We start from the raw sequence: 22,728 nt of genomic DNA on the forward strand, positions 1-22,728 counted from the left end.
CTCTGTCCTGTGGGTTTTCAGGTGACGGTTAACCACGGACCGCCAACAACCGGGCATTTGTTTTCCTTAATGGTGTAAGTTAGTCCGCTGGACGCGTACCTCTTCCTGTTTTTAATGGCTCCTTCTGAAGCGGCGTTTGTCAGTGCGGGGGTCACGGACCTCCCAGGGCTACGTGGATTGATCTGGGGGGTACTCAAGATTGATCTGTGATTTACCTTTCCGAACCGGTCCTGTGGCTGACTGGAGTCTCAGCTCAGCACTCAGACGTATGCAGCGCGGAGTAGCAACCCTCCCCTCACTCTTTATCCATGTCGGGGAACTCAGGCACTGAAAGAGCCGCACAGCAGGCTCCCAGTCGTTGATGAACGTTGCCGTGACAACAGCCGTTTTGGTCAAAAATCGGGCGAAATGTTTTGCCGCTTCGTCGTTAACGTCAGGTTACACATTTATTAATATTTTTGACTGCAAATTCCTGGATAAGATTTGGGTCCTCCAAGACCTCTGACACAAGAGCAAAATCACTCACTTGTGACCATCAATACCAACAATGTAAACCGTCATAGGGGTTTCCTTCTCAACAATTTTCTCTATCATAAGACGTTCATCCTTGGTATTATGAAAGTTAAACAGATTCACCCATAATGCCCCAAGAAGTCCTTTTAGTATTTCTTCTCGGGGGTAGATTAGATCATCCATAATAACTTGGGGGGGAGAGGTCAAAGGCAAGGCAACAGCATTTGTTCAGAATGGCCGTGTGAACAGGCTGTAGGTGCAGACGTATGCCAAAGCTCATTTTTTTTCCAGTTAGAACAATAACAATATTAACTTGGATTTATATAGCACCTTTAATAGTAACCAAGGTCACTTAACATAAAGGGGAGGGGGAAAGGTGGGGGGGAGGGAATTAGGGGTCAAAGGAATGCTTTTTGAACATGGGCAGAATAGCCCTGACTTTCAATATGGCGTGTCCAGTGTGACAAGTACCTGAGGCCATGCTCTCAATGGCATAGGCAGGTACAAAAGATCACCATGTCTGAATAGAAGGCTATATAACAGGAGTCAATTAGTCAAAGATGCAGAGCTGTATTATTGCAATAGAAAAACATGTCATGGTGTACCTGCCTGGCAGACCAATCAAAAAACCGAGAGAACTCTACTTATAACGGTTATTAATTAAACCAAAACAGAGCACAATGGACTCTTCTCTGACCTCACATTTTAATTTGCAAACATTTAAATAATCAGACATATGTTCCACTTAAGAAAAAATAACAATAATACCCTCAAAATGTCAGAGTCCCAGCGTTTTTTGGTTTGCTTAAAGTCACATGCGTGCTAGGCTTATGATTAAGATTAGGCCCCATTTACTATTCACAGCGGTGGCTCGCTGGAGAGAGAAACAAAGCAAACAGGGGCTAAGCTAGCCATGGTCTAATTAGCCCTGACACCTCTAAACACATGGGCCAGTGTGATAGCGTTAGCATTAGGGGTGTAACGGTACACAAAAGTCACGTTTCGGTACGTACCTCGGTTTTTAAGTCACGGTACGGTACCAGGCCTCGACATTAACGGCTGCCCGCTTGCCCGGGGCAACCAAAAGTCATATTTGGGCAAGTTGAGATTGATTTCTGGTTGCCCGAACGGGCAAGTGGATTTTGGGTGGATGTTAATAGAAAGGCTATTTATTCAAATGTTTTTAGAAACTGCAGAACAACCTTTTTTGCCGCAAAATAACACAAAATATAAGTATTTGCAATTGATCAGCACGCCGTCTTATCTTCTCTCGGAAAGCGAGTTAACAGACCCGCATCGCTTCAGTGCGAATATAGCCCCGCCTTCTGTCACTCGCAGTGCGTTCTCTGGCCGTGATTCGAAGGTGTTGGCTAAAGGTTGGCCAACAAAGCTAGCATCGCAAGTGCAGCGCCTCCGCGAACGGTTTAGGTAGAAGGAAAATGGAGTAGTGATGGAGGAGTGTAGTTTGGAAGTACTTTGGATTGAGGCAAATTACCAAGGAAAGTCATATGCAAGAACACGGTTTTGGGTTTCATAAATGTGCACATGCATAGCAATAGCGATCTTTTTCACGAAATTGGACCCTCACAAACTATATATTACATGAAAGCTGAGGCTCCACTTATTCCAACAGTCCAAACCATATCATTCTGTGACTAAAACTCGCAAATAACAACTTAAGAAGAAACGTCCCCTTTTCTTTTAACAACCAAAAATGAAGTATTACCTTTGTGATTTTTGTCCACAAAGTTGATTCTGGTCGAATAAAACCACCATAAACAGATAACCCAGTGTCTGGGCCAAATTTTACAACTAAACATGGTATTTTCAATCAATGAATAAGAGAAGGTTTCTTAGGAAATAGGTAAATTGCCTTCAATCAGAAAACATATTCTTCAGCGCAATCTAGTGGCCATATGTTTATTTGCGAGTGTTTGGCTTGGTGCACCCTGAAATTTAAATAGAGGTGTCAAGTGTCAAAATTGTAAGATATCTACCTTTATTCGTGTAAGACATCGCTCCCAAATGATAACGACCAACTGATAATTATTTCAGGTGGAAATGTTATCCTCCACTTATGCTGTGTTCCATGGCTTTATTCACTTTAACCAAGTATCATCCCCATTGAATATTTCACTTGCACAACAATCTTTCTTATGGCACAAAGATGACATTATCGCCCTTGCAGTTGTGGAGATATACTCTATTTACTTTGGGTATGTTCTTTCCTGAAAAAAACTTTTCCCCTGATATCGAAAATGTTATAGAATATCGATATTTTTCCAGGTATAGTGTCAAAGTTAGAAAATCCAGTATCGTGACTGACAACACTACTAGAAACGCGATTGTGATTATTCAGTTAGAGCTACAAGAAACGTGAAAGTTAAAAAATACATATCTTTGCTACAACCTCTGACATTTAGTTAAGTACATTTGCATGAAATCATGCAGGTCTACATATAACTTGGCGATAGCTTTAATAGGTTGCAACGGTGGACTGAAATCACTTCATGGCCCATGGGACCGCTCGATAAATAAGTAAACCAAGGGAAGTTTGTTATTTTTTTAACACAACATGTGTGGAAGCTAACATTCAGCTTCAGTCTGAGCTAGGATGATTTTTCTGAGCCCCCCCAAAACCAGGCCGCATGCCTGGCAAAAAGAGGCCTGTTCAAGATTCTGATTATAATTTGGGCAAGTGAACATCACATTCGGGCAAGTTGAACCTGACCTGTACTTGCCCGATGGGCAAGTGCTTTTGAAACCTTAATGTCAACCCCTGGGTACGGTTAATAGTCAAGGGGAAAATTAAAAAAAAACTGCTTGTTACTCAACCCGTAGATAAGAAGCAATGAGAACAACAATAAACTTGGTTATGGCATTTGCATTTCTGAATTCCCAGACAGGGGTTGTTGAAATAGTGTGGTGAGCTGGGTTTGCACAGCACGTTTTTTTTTTCACAGCAACGGTGATAGTAACACCTGGATGATGCCTTTTCAAATGTGTGTGCATGTTAAAGTGCTGTACGTAGACACGGAGAGCCCTCTCCATAGCCGGAGAGCCTGTTGTAGACCCTCACCGTAGCTTACGTGCGCATCCAATATTTTTAACTATCCGTCGACGCCATGGACCTATTGGTCGATGCAACGGAGACGGCAAGGGCTGTGATTGGTCCTCAAACTAATAATTTTCTGATTCACTTCTCCGGTTTGACCTTGCACCTTAATTACTTTGTTCATTGTTTGCTTTGCACCTTAAGGACCAATAAAAAACCAAATAACATTTGAAAAGCTTTGGAAGTTTATTTACAACACCGACATCCTGACGGTATCCGACATCCCGACGGAGAGCTGCTGAGCGGATTACGGAGTCGGAGTAGTATACTTTGGCAAAACAAGCCTTTACATTCGGCATATTAACGCTATGTATGCCACATTTACGAACCGCAGTACACCTCTGTAACCGCACCAAAGTGCCTGTACCGTGACGGTTCGGTACAAATACGTGTACCGTTACACCACTAGTTAGCATAGCAGCGGCGCACGCTAACCCCTTTGCTCTGACGCTGTAAACTTATCTAACACCGCATAGCACATACATCCTTTAACACACAGACTCCACTGATATGGCTTTCTTGAACTATTTACAAGCATTTATATTTTATCCATTTATTATATTTCTATCTTCACTAAGGCTAAAAATAAATGGCATTTTCATAACTAATTTGCATTTGCAGTACAGACTCAGAATGTGTGTTAGCCCGATGGTGGAATGAGACACCTAGCTCCTTATGCTCTGAAGAATCCTTCCCTGTCTTCAAAAAAGACCCCCCCCCCCCCCCCCTCCATTCTTTTGAGAACATCTGTTGTTTTTAAGCTCTGGTGTGTCATTTAGAATACGTGGTGGAGATGGGCTTTCTTAAGATACCACTATCTCGCACTTGACTACCCCTAATAATGATTGTGGCAAACAGTTCAACAAACAACAGGGACAACAAACAATGTATTGCAAATGTGCCATTTCTAATAAGCAACAAAACGTCACCAAATTGGGATACTTTGTGGATATTTTCTCCAATTAAAATGGAATTGTTCATAACTAAAATTTGATATTCTATTTACAAAAAGGGATTATTTTTCTTGAAAACTACAGAACCTGAAAAGAACGTGATACATCAAAGCGAATGGGAGATGCCTTCTCCATTCCACACCTGTTTTGACTCACCAAAAACCCCACCCTCTCGGACAGCATACCTCACAAAGAACCCCTTGCAAGCTCGTCATTGAGGCCAAAGTTACAAGTGAAATGGCTTTACGTTGGCATAGTGATAGTTTAGCATTAACGTAGCCGGATTTCAGATGCGTGAGAAAAAAAACGCCGGGTATACGCCGACGCCTGCGTACAGGCTACTAATAGGCTTCTCGAACAGCTCATCACAGCGGGACGCCAGAAATCCAACGCTTGCCTCATTAGCTCTTCTTATTGGATAAAATGGGATGAAGGAACTGTGTGAAGGCGTGACAATCTTCCCCGTGTAAAAGACGACCCCCCCCCCGAAATGTTCGCAGGTAATGATTGATTACAACATCATCACTGCAATGTCTACCGTGGACAGAGATGAGAGACCCAGCTTTGATGTTCCGGCCCCCTATTGCTTCCCCTGTACCTCCTGTGTTCTCCTCGTTCATCCTTCTACCTTTCCCTCCTCCCTTCACCTTCTCCCCCCAGCTCTGCCCCCTGCTCTGCTGGTCTCTCCCTCCCTGCTCCCCCTCCCACCTCTTCTCTGCTCCCCCTCCCAACTCTTCTCTGCTCCTTCCTCTATCTCCTTCTCATCGTCTCCCACGGTGCTCATCACCCACCCCCTCCTTCACTTCCTCCTCCTCCTCTTCCCCTCCTTCACTTCCTCTCTGCTCTTCGTTCTCCTCCTCCTCCCCCCTCCTTCACTTCCTCCTCCTCCTCTTCCCCTCCTTCACTTCCTCTCTGCTCTTCGTTCTTCTCCTCCTCCCCCCTCCTCCTCTTCCCCTCCTTCACTTCCTCTCTGCTCTTCGTTCTCCTCCTCCTCCCCCCTCCTTCACTTCCTCCTCCTCCTCCTCCCCTCCTTCACTTCCTCTCTGCTCTTCGTTCTCCTCACCCTCTCCTCCTCCTCTTCCTCTCTGCTCTTCGTTCTCCTCCTCCTCCTCCTCCCATCCTTCTCCTCCCTCCCATCCCTTCATTGATCAAAACGGTCTCTCATTCCATGCCGTAGCTTCCTCTCACCTGCCAACCTGACGAGCCCAGAACCGCTGACGATGAACACGGATGCACCCGGCCCTTTTCATTTTGCATATTATTTTGATCAATTAAGACCCCTGGTAAATGTTGGGACCAGGGGGGCCAGCGGGGTCCACAAAGGGCCCCTGGTTTGCGGTGACATTAACGGGGCTGTAATTATGTTTTTCCGCGGGTACCGGGCGTATTTACAAAGCCTCCGCCCACCATCCCCCCTGCTCGTTGGCAGGGTCACGTTCCGCCATCACATAAAAGTAATTTGCTCTGATAGACCCTCGGAAAAACGGCTCGCGCATGCTAATGGCGCCGCCGCTCGTTAGCACGCGGCGCCGGCCTGAGATGACGAGGGCTTGGAGATGGACCATTACCGCCTGCACCGCCGCTGTTATGGAGCGGGCGGGAGGATGTGAGATGGAACCCTGGCTCTGTGGCCGCGTTTGTTGTGGTGGCGGCGTTTGTTTTGTGGGGAGGCGGGGGAGGGAGGGAGGCATAGGTGGGAGAGGGGGGGGTCTCGTCTGGTGAAGTAGGCGAGTGATGCCTCTCAAAGCGTCAATGCTAACCTGTGTGTCGTAATTGACCGGGACATGCAGAGCGTCCTTGTTTCATCAACACAGCGAATGGACACGTATGCGTGCATATTTTCAAGGGGAGGATGTGTATGCACAAATGCACACACACACATGCGTGTGTGCACACGGATACACAAATAGGAGTGAGAACATATGTGTGCATTTTCATTTTCAGTGACTCATGAGGTCTGATAGGCAGGTGTCAAGTGCTTTAAAACACAAATACACACACACACACACACACACACACACACACACACACACACACACACACACACACACACACACACACACACACACACACACACACACACACACACACACACACACAGTCGAGAGTCTAGACTTTGCTGTCTGATCTGGCTAATAATACACCCGACTGTAACCTTGGTACCACACTAACAATCTAGAACAGTGACACCTCTCTACTGAATTTTTAAAGTGACAACAGTCGTTTACATGAACGATGTATGAAACCATGTAGCTGTCAGGGCGCACTCCCAGCTGAAAGGTAACATGGCGCAAAAAGTCGCCCAGTGTGTAAGACACCTCACACCAGCTCGCCAATGACCTTTATCTGAATTTCCTTCTTTATTGTGTCTGCATAATTATATTTGTGCACATTTGTTCGACACAATCACATGGTCTGACAACAAAAGGCGAATAAATACATACTCAAATTATGACATGTTTTAAAATGACCTCATGAGTATCAGCGGACCGCTCAGTACCAACCTCCCTCCCTCTGCTCAATGGCTAAGCAACGAGGGCCAAGACAAGTTGTTTACTCAGACAACATCGCCCCACCACAAAAAGGAGGAATCCATGAATTCATAATCATTCAATTTTTTTAACAAGCCTTCAGCATTGACCTAACATAACCTTTCGACGTTGACATCACCGTGGGCAACCCACACGCGAGAGAAAAGGGAGGTAAGGAGTGAGGGAGGGAGGGAGGGAAACAAAATGGTTAATGCATTGCCGCCTGGCAACTCAAGACATACTACATCAGCCGGCGCTGTCAGGCGGCATATGTCTGCCCGCGATGCTGGCCTTGGCCGGGGCCCTTGTAAGGGAACAACCCTCTCTCCACCCTGCTTCCCTTCCCTATCCCCCTTCCTTCCTTCCCCCTGCACTGCGCTCTGCAGTGCGCTGTGTGTCAGTGCCTCCGTATATCGTCTGGGATCTCAGAGGGCCAGGCAGGTGGTGAGGCAGCAGCTACAGCAGCTCACACAACGCCACCACGGGGACAGGAGGAGAGGGGCCGGGGGGGGGGGGGGGTAGTGAAACAGGAGGAGAGGGGGGGAAGAAAGGAGGAGTGAGAGGAAAGTGATGAAAGGCTGCTGGATACATGTACAAGAGACAAACGGAGGGCGGGAGAGGGGAGGAGGGGGAGGGAGAGAGAGGGAGAGAGCGAGAGAGAGAGGGCGAGATGATGAAAGGTTGTGTTGTATGTGCGTACAGAAAAGTATTGGAGGGAGAGAGTGTGCAGGGGTGGATGAGAAGGCAGGTTATGGTGTGTGTGTAGCCGTGTGTGTGTGTGTGTGAGAGAGAGAGAGAGAGAGAGAGAGAGAGAGAGAGAGAGAGAGAGAGAGAGAGAGAGAGAGAGAGAGAGAGAGAGAGAGAGAGAGAGAGAGAGAGAGAGAGAGAGAGAGAGAGAGAGAGAGAGAGAGAGAGAGAGAGAGAGAGAAGCGGAGAGGAAGTACTCTGAGAGATGAGACTCACTTAGATGTGGGATGGGAGGGGTGGGATATTATAAGAGAACCCTGAGGAGACGAATCAAAGAAGACCAAGACCATAATGGAGGTCTCCATATACACTTTAAATACACACATATAAATAAATATATAGATAGATAGAAAATGTTAGGAGCCTATGTGTTACTGTGGAGATGGAGGCCAAAGTGAGAAAATTTGATAAAAAAACAATTATATAGATAAAGGAAGAGTTTGTGCGCTTGAGAGAGAGAGAGAGAGAGAGAGAGAGAGAGAGAGAGAGAGAGAGAGAGAGAGAGAGAGAGAGAGAGAGAGAGAGAGAGAGAGAGAGAGAGAGAGAGAGAGAGAGAGAGAGAGAGAGAGAGAGAGTGAAGTACAAACCGGGATGGGCGAGAGAGGCGTACATTGGAGTGGAGCCAGTGGAGAGAAAGAGAGCGAGGTAGATGCAAGGAGACGTGCGGAAACCAAGATGGATCGAGCTCAGCGGATGAAGGTCAAGCGAGCGAGCGAGGAAGGAATAGAGAGGGGGAGAGAGAGAGGGTGAGAGAGAGAGAGAGAGAGCACAGTGGATAGAGGTCACACGAACGTGAGAGTGAGCAAAGAGAGAGAGAGAGAGAGAGAGAGAGAGTGAGAGAGAGCATGCAAGTAGGAATGGAAGCAAGATATAAAAACAGACGGGGGACAGAGAAAGATGGTAAGAGAGAGAGAGAGGGAGGAGGGGTATAAAAGAGAGCGATGGAGGGAGAGATGGGGGAGGCGGGAGGTGTCAGGGGAGAGCCAGTGGGCAGATGTTAGCAGGACTAAAGGTCCCTCTCCCCCCTGATCACCAACAGCTTGACTGCCACCCCGCCCCTCTCCCCTGAATGACCGGCCTCCCGGGTGAGGACGGGGGGGGGGTTATAATAGGATTGGTCATTGTGTTGGGGGGGGGGGGGGGGGACGACGACGACGACAAGGCTACCAAGGGTCTAATGAGGCGCCATGTGTCCACAATCACGGGTAAACATTACACGCACGCACACACGCTTCAAAGCGGCGTGCGTCGCGTCCGACAGAGATTGAACATCCTGTAAGGTCGCGCGGAGCGTCAGAACGCTCAGGGGGCTTTGATATGGATAATGATGGCCTATAGCTCGCCGCGGCCCCGACAGCTTCCGCCAGCCGGCGGTGGGGGGAGGGGTGTGTGTGTGTGTGTGCGCGTGTGTGTGTGTACACGTTTACCCTTTGGTCATTCCGCAGATGCTTTTAGCCGAAAGACGACGTTTTGATCGCTGGTGCCTACAGATAGACAGAACCTTTCAGCTTAGGTTCAACATCCTAACCAACAGACTTTGCTTCCGATTCCCCTGGCATATATGGTAAATAACTTCCACGGTGGTATCTGGACAATTTAGAATGCAATCATTGTAATGATTGCAGAAGTAAATTATTCTTGGAAAAAATTATATTCTAATGAGTAGGGCTGCAACTAACGATTATTTTAATAATCGATTAATCTGCCGATTATTTTTTCTATTAATCGATGAATCGGAGAGAAAAAAATAAATTGGAATTGCCGCATCTTTATTCAAAAACGGAACATTACTTCAAATTCACAGTGCAGACTGAAGTGTAAAAACACCAGGTTATTGCTCCAACGTCCCGTAACTATTAAAAGTAATATTAAATAATAAAAAGATTAAAAAAACATAACTGGGATAACACAAAAAAATACATACAATGTATGATATACTTTTAGATGTATATGAGGGATGTCCATGGTTAACCGGTCAAACCTATTGATACCATTTTTGAGACTCCTTGAAATAGAACTTTTAATATTGCTTTAATTGCTGATAAGATGATGATAGTTCAAGATAGGACATTAAACAGGTCATAATTCTATCTTTACTATCTATTTTATATTACTGGGTAAACAAGGTTTCACCAAAATCTCTATTATTATTTATTTTTTTCTGCTGCATTTGAACGCATCAATCATATTACTGAGCCGACCTGAACACATCACATTTGACACTGTTTGTGACCATTGGTTCGTTTTTTTTTTTAAGCTAACTAGCTCTATATCCTGCCGATCTTAACATGGATTTAAAAACTGCATTTCTATTTTTAACTGACGGGACTTTCTACACCGTCCGGTTGTGTGATTACTACCGCTGCTTTGAATGGCTTGATGCACGCGGTGCCGACTCCGAGCCCGTCTGCACAACGTCTGCAGCAGCAGCAGCTGACAGAGTTTTCGGTTGGACTAGACGGATACTGAGTTGAAGGAGTTTTTTTTAACCCAAAGACAGTGAAGGTACAACACTTTTATGTAGGCCTACAGTCCAGTTTTAAGATTTGACCAAAATACAAGCTGTGGTCGCTCACACTGCTCGCTGTGGGCGTGCATGAACCGTGAACCAACCTGTTGGTGGCTGGCAGTAAACAGTGCTGCGCCTATGAGTAACTTATTAATCGCGCGACACAACGAATCGACGACCAAATTCGACCAAAAACGCATTTAGTAATCGATTTTTATCGATTCGTTGTTGCATCCCTACTGTAGTATTCAGATCATGCCAGTAGTCTGAATACATGTTAATATTTACCATAAGCTTGCACGTACTGCTTACGTCATTACGGTAGTAGAGGAGCGAACCGGATGTGATGTGTACGTGGCTGATTCTGTTAGTTCTCCAGCAATAAAGCAACATACTGCGAAGCTCCGTCTCTTCATTCTAAACTAAGTAAATGATACCCACAAATACCACACCTACCAATGAGCTATACAGTCATTTCCAGCTACAATTATTATGCTGCTTGCATTTCGATTTCTGCGTCCTTTTCCTGAGTGCAGACAACCCAACGTCACTAATATTAAAAAGTACATTGTTGAAATTAAAAATTATAAATAATGTAACAAATATGGCGTACAAATGAACATATATGCAAACCACCTCAACGAACGAGTCATGTCATTTATTTTTCTCTATTAATTAATTGCAATCAACTGATTGCAACACGTAAACACTCAAAGGCTGACCAAAAAAAAAACGGGAAAATGTATTCTTAAGTTTAACAGATTCACGATTCTTACATAAATCTATAATGCTGACTTGAACTATTTTTAAGACTTTGACAAACTATTTACTTGGGTAAACATGAATATGACATGGATTGTTTAAGAACATACGATTATTCTGTATGGCTGGCTGGATGTTAATAACAACAAATTATCCACGTTATTTTTATTCTTAGAAAAAAACTTCCCAAGTGTTTTCACAAGAGATATTTTTCTCAAGAGTTTTTTATCTGGTCTTATTTTATAGGTTATGAAACGTACGCGCATTTACAAAAAGGCCAAGCTGAATGCCAGCATCAAGAATAAAAATACTGCAAGTGTTTTACAAAAAAACAACCATTCACTGTGTTTAAACCTAATACGTCTTGAGCAAAATATTATGACTATCTCTAAGAAACTAACGACTTTCTGTCTGTAGAGGTTGTATGTCATGCTCAGTAAGAAAAGCTCATTCTACATGAAATTATCCCTGCCATTCTTTAAAAACCCTCAAGCTATTGCTCAAAATCCATTATACACTAGTTACCAAACGTTCTCAGTCTCTATAAAGACATCCAAGCACATGGACTAACAGTAATTTGCAACACATTTATGACATTTCTGTGCTTGTTAAACACAGGGTACTTTTTCCCTTGAACGGAACACGTGTGAAGTCGGAGAGACCCTCCCTGTGGGGGTCTCTGCGGAGGGGTGTGTGTGTGTGTGTGTGTGTGTGTGTGTGTGTGTGTGTGTGTGTGTGTGTGTGTGTGTGTGTGTGTGTGTGTGTGTGTGTGTGTGTGTGCGTGTGTCGGATGTCTGTACGCCCCTCATCATAGGCCGGTTATTAGAGACGTCTACTAGCCTCCTCAAAGGAGGGCTGCGGGGTATTCCTCTCCCCCTAATGGGTCTACCCACTGGAGCCTCTGCAGGTGTGTTATCTCCTGCTCCCCTGGATAAGGGCCCTGGGGTATTGGAGTGCCTTGGTTCTTCTGAGGCTAACGCTGTGTGCGTCGGCGGGTGTGTAACTGCCTTTGAACTCGGCGGAAATGCAATTTCCCCCCATCTGAAGCCGTCGTCTGAGCCGTTTTGGTGTTTGTCCCTTGTGTTGGAGAGCGTTGGAACCGTTTCGCCGATGTTAGCGCGTTGGCGGGGAGGAGAGGAGCGGTCAGGGTTTGAAAACACGCCGGTGGTGAGTGGAGGACGTACTGCCGTGACTATTACCTCGATGAAAGAACATTTATTTTACTAAATGTAATTATAACCTCCTCTGGATCAGCCAGTTTTTATGAGTTGCAATTACATCATTATGTCCGAAGAAGGCTGGCAAAACAATTCCCCCAATAACAGCACAGCTGCGACATTATAGAATCAAAACACCCAACAAGTTTCACGGCACCTTTAAAGCTTCAAAGCCGCAGTTATCAATAGTTCGACTGGTGGTCTCGACTGAAAGTCTCTACTGGTGTTACGATTATTGGGAGGCAACACACTGAATTCAAATCTAACAAAAGGGTACAGATATTTCTCATCAAAATATTGTTTCACTTAACTCTTAATAAACTAGTTTTCCATAAAAAATATGTACAGGTCAACAGAGTTCAGAAATGTGGCAAAAATATGGCAAGTTGAATAAATGAGCTGTTCTTATTCATTCTGAAGCACTTAACTCCAAGCTCCATGTATGATGACTGATAAGAATCCAATTGAGATGAGCCCCATTTTAAAACATACCATTTTTGCGTCAATGAAAATCCATTAGTGTCCACGTTGTGTCAAGCCAAGAAAGAAGATATTCAAATTGAGTTAACACGCTACAATTAAAACGTCAGTTTTACTACTAGTGTCCATGGTACGCAGGTTCAAAAATTCAATTTAAGCCTCGCAGAAAAATACTGCAAAAGGTGGCTTGTATCAAACTCAGAAATGACATGCCTGAGGCTCGCTTTATTTGTCATCATCTTGTGTTTAGTTTCAGTTGGGACCACATCGGAGTTCCCTCACCTTTTTATTCCTTTTCTTTCTTCGCAAGGAATGAGGTGAAACTGACAAATGGGAGATGTGCTTATTGAAACATGTCGACACGTTACGCCTTGGTAAAAAGACAGCTATTGGCTCCAAAGGATATACAGTGTTTTGATTGGTGGACTCATCGAACCAGACGTGGCTGTCTTGCAGACTATTGGAGCACATCAACCTCTCTCACTTCGTCTCATCTGTACCTCGTTTCGCCGAAGTCATAGTTTCATTCTCATACAGTATTCATCTATACATGCACTGTGAAGGAGCTGAGCGATTGAGCTGAGCTGCGGTGGATGCTGCTTACATTTTCCACACGGGCGGGATGTACACAATTATTATGGATGGTGTATAGTAAAATATGAAATGTAATAACCAATACTTAACTGCATTCATTACCAACATATTATATAATTTTATATAATTGTGTATAGGGCAATGCGAAATGGGGAAAAAATGAATATCCCGATGGATTTTCTCTATTTCACGATATACGATATATATCTCGATATTTTGAATATTTTTAGTTATTTTACACAAATAACTAATTGAGGCAGCATTTTCTTTATATGTAGGCCATTGCAATGAATTAAACTAAAATATTATAAACTCATTTTGATACAATATGTTCAATATTTTTGAGCCCTTTTTTATTTATTTATTTAGGAACTGTAGGTGTGCTGCCCTCTACTAGCGCCATGCTCCATGCCGGGGTCGACGGATAGATAACTCCTCTCCCCAACAAACAACGCAGACACGTCCCAGTTAACTCTTTATGGTTGCTTGAAGTAGGGTAAACAACAATGTTTTCCGAGGCCAACTTAAAGCTAGGGAAGTAGCATAAGACGAGGGAGCACCTTGTATTCCGATTGTGTGTGTGACTGTTACGGAGCGTGCAGCTGGTAACCATGACGACATCAGATCAGACAAGACGTTACAAGCATTGGCGTGTTTTGCTCCACGTCCTCCTCTCGATATCCAAAAAACTGCCAGATCACTGATCCCTTATTAGTTCTTTATGGAACCAGCAATTCGTCCGCTTCCATGTTTCAATTGTAGATTGAATTGGTTAGGATACACTATGCTACACTGAGACGGCCGGCGCGGCAAACCGTGAGAAACTTGAAAATTAGTTCCCTCCCTTCCGCACCTAGATGTCGCGTGGGATTGGTTGGACAGTGTGTGACACGAGTGTTTTTTACCCCTCACTCACGTTACTGCGTGTGGTAGAGGGAGAAAGCCACCGGAGAATGTTTTGAACACGAAACCAAGGCAAGTCTCGGCTGCCGCTGGAAAAAACCCAGACGACCGTAAAATACTCGATACTTCCGAAATAATAATTGTATGTATCGCACACAGCTATTTCGGAGATATATCGAGTATATTCGATATATCGCACAGCCTTAATTGTGTATATTCAAATACTTTTCTCGAATAGAATGTGGTTGGAGAACTTTAAGATTTTAGAAAAGTTCTGTTTTTGGAAAGGAACTTAATTGCACCTTTAAATAGTTAAAACATGGCACCTGGCCATCTGAGTAGAACATGGTGGTCTTTTGAAAGCGTCATACGTGTCAAACTGTACATAATCAACATTGGATACCAGTGTCAAGGAAAGACAGGTGTATTTAGTGACCCCTAGAGGTCTGTAATAAATAAATGCACCCTAAATAATAACATAATAATAACACCCTGAATAACATAATTTCACCGTATGCTGCTGCATAATCTAATTTATGATTCCTTCTCACATTTTACAAGGTGCTACGAGGCGAGAGCAAGGCAGAGGTTTCTGCTTATTTCCCTGAAGAATCACCTGCCTAACTTGCAAGCCAGTATTTAAAAGGACATCATTACAATGATAAAGTAGGAAAAAAATCTGCACCATACATAACCAACAAGCATGCAATCAATAACTGTCCTCCCTGTTCTCTCTGAGTGAGGGTAATCTATACAATTGCATGTAGAGTTCACAAGGGTTATTATGAATCATTTGCCATAATTGTTTACTTATTCCTTTTGAATAGGGCACAATCCTACTGTTATTGCGCTGCTGACAAGAGGTTGGCTGGAAGGCTCCCGAATGCTTCACTCTGCTTAGGCCCAAGGGGGGAGGATGAGTGAGATGGATTTCTATTTAGATATTGCTGTTGATGCATTTTGTATTTACACTTCTTTCCTAAAAAACAATTTAACAATGATTTCAGATATGACACATAAAAGGACGAGGGAGGGCGTCAGGCATCTTGATAAAGGATACCTAGAGGTAGACGGTGGACATTGGGAATCGATCCCAGGGCCGTTTGGCTGGGAGTCGATCAACCTCGCTCCAACGCTCACTGGCCATCTTTAGTTTTTGTTTGATGACATGTTTTACTTAAGTTATTCACAGTATGTAAATGTAGACATTTGTACTGTATTGTCTTGTATTCTTACGAATTTTGGGAGCTTTTTATATGCTTCCTTTATGATTCTACAAATAAAGCCCATTGAATCTAAATGGACTAATTCTGCCTTTAAAATGGGGAGAGATCTAAATCAAATTATGTGATGATCAGTCACATGGGAATGACATTGAAAATTATTTTGTTTTACGATAGCATAACAACAACATCCATCATGAATTGTTTTCTCCCTTTCTTTCTTCAAATGAGCCATGGCCAGAAGTTATTTCTGATTGTTTAGTGACATTAAATATTCTATCTTTTATACAAAGTGTGTTCGCAGTTGAACAAGAGAAATGTCAAAGGATTTCGAGAATGTCGTTCTTATCCCTGAAATTAATTCTCAAGCTCGAATCGGATTCTTTTTTTTGGTTTGGTTATCTTTGTTTTAAAACCTCCAGTCCAAAATACACCCTGGATTTATTTGATAAGAGGTAAAACACACTGTGTTGTAATTAAATCAAATCTATGGGCTGAATCTCACACCCGTTATCATACATTGTCAGTTGTTTTCATTTCGATGTTTTATTCTATTAATATTTTTTTTCCTCGCTTTACTTGTTGTCTCCCCCTCTCAAGGGACAACAGGGGAAGTGACAATAGAGCTGCATTTCATTTATTCATTTTTGTCTTCGAAAACGTATCTAATAACAGTCCCTGAGAGACCTTTGAAGCTCAGCTGGGACTCGAATGTCCTCTCTGCTCGACCCAACACTGACTCCAGATATTAGCTCCCGAGGAGCAAAGGGGAGCGATTCGAACGTGTGATGATTTGAATACATTATATATTTTCAACCGACCTCATGGGTCACACTGTATTGCCCCAGAAGGATGTCAAATTGAAGACTAGGGAAGCCAAATATTTATTTAAATTCACACATTTCTTGACGTGGCCTTAGGAAGAGTCAACACCTTGTGGCTATTTGTTTCATTCGTTTGAGTATTCAAAGTGCATTTTTCCCCAGAGATCGAAACAGTTGTTGCCGACACCCAGTTCGTAATGTTCATAACGTACAATTTTATCAGTGGCCCATGGGCTCCCTATGCGTTACATTGTTAGGCGATACACAGTTACTTCCAAGAACCTATATTTACATGGAAACATTATATAGTCGCGATGTGTTTTTTAATTGTAGTAGGGGTGTAATGGTACATGTACACTTCGGTTACAGAGGTGTACCGCGGTACGTAAATGTGACGTACATAGCGGAGTTCCACCCGGACCGTTATAGTATACTACTCCGACTCTGTCATCCAACTCTGTAACTACGGAGACCCCTCAGCAGCTCTCGTTGGGATGTCGGATACGCAATGCAATTCGCCGCCCGATCTATCTTATATGTTGACTACAAACCATGTAAGCGCAGTGTTGTAAATAAACTTCCAAAGCTTTTCAAATCTTATTTGGTGTTTTACTGGTATAAATTGTGATGCTGAATGACACAAATCATAAAAGCCTCTCCCTGTGTCATTGTGTGTGCGTGTATCCGAGGTGCGTGTGTGCCTGGGGGGTTCTTGCTTGACAGATCTTCGAATATTATTCGAATACTTCTCAGCGAATATCGAATAGAATTTTGGCCAGAAATGCACATCCCTAGCACACGCATTTGAAAAGGCATCATCCAGCTGTTACTATCACTGTTTCAGTGGGAAAAAAAACGAGCTGTGCAAACCCAGCTCACGACACTATTTCAACAACCCTTGTCTGGGAATTCAGAAATGCAAATTCCATAATCAAGTTTATTGGTGTTTTCATTCCTGCCCATGTACGGCCATTCTCCATTGTCCCCTTAACTATGAACCGTACCGTACCATACCATACCGTGACTTAAAAACCGAGGTACGTACCGAACCGTGACTTTTGTGCCGTTACACCCCTAAATTGTGGAATATATCAGCTATAGGATGTTTATTAGAACATTATTGGAATCGCTATCGTTCAGTATTGACTACAGATATGTCCAGGTAAGTTAAAGCTCTAAGAAAGTCTTTAAATACATATTATAAAAATGTATTGAATAAAAATGCTAAATAAAATGATTCCATTATGTCTAAGGTTGGTTACTCTAATAATAATGAATGAATACTAAAAAGGTTTGGCAGGATTAAACCCAAGCTTTTGTTTCTATTTTAAAATGGACTTCTGCAAATATATTCAGCGAGAAACTTCCATTCTACGATGGCTTGATGCGCCTTTTAATATCTTAGCATCGTGCTAGACATCACGCATCTCCTGAGAGCTTTGCTCATCTTGGATGCAAAGTTGAGATTATCATGAGGTTTAATGACAGTGTGCGTGTGTGTGTGTCTCCTGAACACACAATTGCCTGAGAAAACACGGATATCGGTTGCCATTAGCCCTCCGAGACTCTTATGCCTTTTTTGCCAGGCGTAAGATGTTCTTAACGTTCGTTCCCCACGCTACCCGAAAGAAATTATCGTCCAATGTCGAACACAGACTAGCTTGTACAGCTTGTAAAACATGTCACTAGCTCCATCTCTGTACGCGGGCCTTGATCACTGTGCCTGTCCTTGGAGGCTGTTCCTGACACCATTGAAAGAAAGCAAATGGGTTATCAGCCCTGCAGAGGCCTGGGACCGAATCACTTCATCCATTTGCACTCGGGAGTTTTGTGCAAACCGATGTTTGATATCAAACATGACCCACGCACATCTGTGTCGGGCAACCGTTCGAATTCAACCTCATCCATTATCGCTATAAAAAAGAAAACGTCTCACACCAGTCGCTCTGCATTCTCACTCCATCCCGCCGGAACGTCAGGAGGCCGAATCAATCAGAAAGCCCCACGTATTCCGAACCTCATCCGGCGGAACGTCAGGAGTGCTTGTAAGCGAGTTTATCCCAGAAGACCTCATTATGCTTCCTAATTTCCAATTATTTCGAAGACAAAAAAAGGGCGTGCGAAAGCTGGCGTGCGGAGCAGCCGCGGAGGTGGCGGGAGGAGATGCCGGTCCATGTTCCCCTCACCAGGGTATAAGCGGGCCTGCGATCAAACACTGGATTCCTCCTTTCGAGTCTCATGGAGAATCAGCTCAGGCGTGTTTTTCTTTGCATTTGCTAATCAGCATTCTGGGTATGGATTAAAACCCCTCGAAATGGACCAGCAATCAATCGCTATGTGGCCTATTTTTCCTCCTACGCATTCCATTCCATAATAACATCCACGACGCCGAGCAGCCTGCGTTTTTGTTCACATAGAGGCAGAGTTTTGGAATTTCTTGTCCCAGGGATTCAGTTCAGAGCTATGGTGGTGTTGGAGGAGAAGGAGGCAGTAGTGGAGAGGAGGAGGAGAAGGAGGAAGGGGGCGACGTTGGAGGAGGAGGCGAAGGAGGAGTAGGAGGTGGTAGTGATGGAAAAGGGGGAAACCACACAGGTTCTAATGAAGCCGGGGCATTCCTGCAGGAGCCTTGTGTTGTGAGAAGGCATCTACCTTTTGTTTGTCAACCAATTACTGTCATATCAGCAGAGAATAGGAGTGTCATTAGGAAAATAAACAAGGGACAGGCTGCAGAGGGAAGGCAATGGAACTGGTGAGAAATTATATCAATAAAAATCAAAAAAAGAGACAAATAACGCTTCAATTAAATATAGCAAAGCCAGAGTAAAAGGTATCAGGTGAGAAATTAGAACAAAAAAAACATTAAAACATATATAAAGCTTAGATATCTTAGACAACGCATAGCTAAAGTCAAACATTGGAGCACTAGATGCAGTTTTGTATCCTGTAGGCAATTAAGATAATTACAAAACAAATTAACCAACCAAGATCACACAATGCTAATGAGATATACATCTGCATGTTCGAGCTTGCCATCATTATCTTTATCAACGGGCATCACTGAATACAAAGATCTGATGGTCGAATCTGTACCGCTGAAACCTACCTCACAAAAGGTAATAAAAAGTGTGTTTACTAGTAACATCAAGAATGTCAGCGATTACAAAAGCCAGCCGCTTATCACTGCTCTCCCTCCACTATCAGGTCACCCTAAGGCCACAGGCACATATAACTCACAAAGTGAAATAAACTCCCTCACTCCAACACACCCACTGACTAACACTCACTATAATCTAAAACCTGGATGGACCACAACTTCCTCAAACTCAACGTCAATAAACTGAAATTATCATCTTCGGCCCAAAAACCATCATCCCCACCTCCCAGAACTTCTCCCTTTGCATCGATGGTCACTGTCACTCCCTCCCCCCTGGTCAGAAACCTCGGCATCATCATGGACCCCACGCTCTCCTTCAAGTCACACATAAACAGCGTCAGAAAAACATCCTTCTTCCACCTCCGCAACATTGCACGCCTTCGACCCACCCTTTCATCCTCAGCTGCCGAAACACTAATCCAAGCCCTCATCACTTGCAGACTCGACTATTGCAATAGCATTCTGTATGGCCTCCCTTCCACTACTCTTCAAAAATTGCAATATGTACAAACCTCTGCTGCCCGACTGCTTACTAACTCCCCCTCCAGAGAACACATTACTCCCATCCTCTGTCAACTTCATTGGCTTCCAATAAAACAATGCATCAATTTCAAGATCCTCCTCACCACCTACAAAGCGCTAAACAGCTTTGCACCCTCGTACAACAGGTCTCCTCCATCGCCACTCCCCCACCCGCCGCCTACACTCCGCTGATGCCAACCTTCTCACCTCCATCACCAAGAACGAGTATCGCACCCTGGGGGACAGAGCCTTCGCCATCGCCGCCCCTACCCTCTGGAACTCCCTCCCTCTGGCCAACCGAAACTCTGATACACTCTGTTCCTTCAAAAGTCAACTTAAAACCTATCTCTTCAGGACCACATACAACATTTGACAAATCATCCTCCGCCATCTTCCACTCTCTTAATGTATTGCCTATTGTTGTTTATTTTTTTTCCCTTTTGTTTGATTGTCTGTACTGTCTTCCTTTCTTATTTGTAAAGCGTCTTTGAGTATTTAGAAAAGCGCTATAAAAAACTGATCAATTATTATTATTATTATTATTATAATAAAGACTCACAATGGAGGCCACAGAATGGAATTATCCCCATTTCCCGACTTGTGCCGTGCAGCCAACAACAAGGGGAATTTGCCGGTACACTGAAACGGGTTAGTGTTTAACCTATCCTGAGTTGAGGTTAACGAGAACCTACATTTACAGCGCACTCTGGCCAATTAAAGCAGGGTCTTCGTTGACTAGGCTTGGCCCTGAACAATTCTGTGTTAACAATACTTCATGACAAGCATCCCTAGCTCACTGCCTGCATGCTCACGATGCATGTGTACTTGGTTGGCTGGTCTGGCTCATAGTGATTTATTGTGTGGTGAAGAATGAAACATCCATGGCTATTCAGATCAATAGAAAGAGACAGGGTGATCAGCAGCTGTAGATGCCCGTTGAGGAACCTGCGCTGTGAATAGGAACACACGGGGAGCGGCAATGCACAGAACGAAAACACCACTCGGATCCATTTCCAGGACGGCTTTAGTGTCAATAAAATGAAGAATGAAGAGAAGTGCTTTCAGTATATTGCTCTGGAAACCAACAATGTACCTTGACCTGACCTGAACTTGCTTGATAAAAGCATTGATAGGAGCAAGATGATTTAATTCAGATTTTGCTCAACAGTGACTCAGATTGGAGAATCTGTTTATTGTATATTTGAAGGTGAAATGGTTTTATTATACTTCATATTTGATACTATATTATATTATGAAGGTGAACCTTGCCTTGTCACAATTACTTCATGGAATAGAATGACCCTGGGTTATGCAATGCATTTGATAAATAAAGCACTTAACTATGAGAGGTCTGGGTAGTTTTAACTGACGGTAGACTATACAGTCCAAACGACCACTATTCACATGCAATACAATAGATAGTCATTAGCTATTTTCTTACTGATATGACAAGCACAATATATTGTATACACAGCTCTGAATGTGAAACCCCCAATCATATGGGGGAAAAAAAACATCAACAAATAGATTGATTTAACCGCAATGGTTAAATCAAAAGATGAGAATATATGTTATTATAAAAAAATATTATAATAACCCCAATTATATAAAAATGAATATACAATTGTACTATTATTACTTACCCTTGACTACACATTGCCATCAAACAAAATACCAGTAGGTAAGTAAGTAAGTAAGTAAGTAAGTAAGTAAGTAAGCTTTATTTGTACAGCGCCTTTCACAGACCAGGGTCACAAAGCGCTTCACAGTTAAAACAAAAACAATAACAATACACAGTTAAGAAGTACATACAAGTAGATAACAATTGAATTATATATATTATTTGCATTATCTATTTTGTATTATTATTCCATTTTTTTTATTTGATATATCCTTTTTAAACAATAAAGGGTAAAACTCACCCACCACTGTGTGTACCACGTGTTAACCGTCAGATTAATGGTTCTCGTGCTCAGGTGACGTAACGAGCCCCGACGGTCGAGTGGTCTTCAGCATGTCGTAACCGAGCTACTGCCTTCCAGGAACCCAGCTATCCCCGTCACTCCAGCGTATAAAGCAGCACACTAAAGTATCATAAACACACAACAATCACAAAGTTAAGTTACAATACTAGAAGTAGTATCAAACAACGTATGTATAGACGAAAATATCCCGTTTTGTTAACTTACTGAGGTAGCTTCGCGCCGAAAAGTAGCCTGAAAATATCCCGGTTTGTTAACTTACTGAAGTAGCTTCGCGCCGAAAAGTAGCCTAACTACACGCCAACACCTTAAGCTAATATCTTATATCGACAACCTGAATTAACACGGGAAACTGGGACAGGCTATGACAGACTTGACATGGAAGGATTTAGACAGTATGTGTAAAGTTAATTACGTGAATTGAATAATTCACCGTTTTCCCCACTGAATAAAAATTATGTCCACCAGACACTCAGACTTAATGGTACAGGAACCACAACAAGGCAGTCGTTAGACTATCAAAATAAAAGCTCCACATCCGCCCAAACCCATTAACAAATGTATGCAGGCACTCGTGCAAAGACGTAGATTGCCATCTATTGCAATGTGTACATTGTTATAATTTTAACAATATATAATTAAAAGCATTGCATAAGACTATGCCAAAACAATGCCTAGAAAAACATGTCCATGCATTTA

At 43.3% G+C, this 22,728-nt stretch overlaps 1 pseudogene; it reads right to left on the reverse strand.

Annotated features, from left to right (window-relative positions):
• Window positions 1-22,506, reverse strand: part of LOC115537191 (gap junction gamma-1 protein-like) — a 96,970-nt pseudogene extending 74,464 nt beyond the window's left edge.
• Between the last annotated feature and the right edge of the window lie 222 nt (window positions 22,507-22,728).

The sequence above is a fragment of the Gadus morhua genome, chromosome 23 (genome assembly GCF_902167405.1).
Source record: "Gadus morhua chromosome 23, gadMor3.0, whole genome shotgun sequence".
NCBI lineage: Eukaryota > Metazoa > Chordata > Actinopteri > Gadiformes > Gadidae > Gadus > Gadus morhua.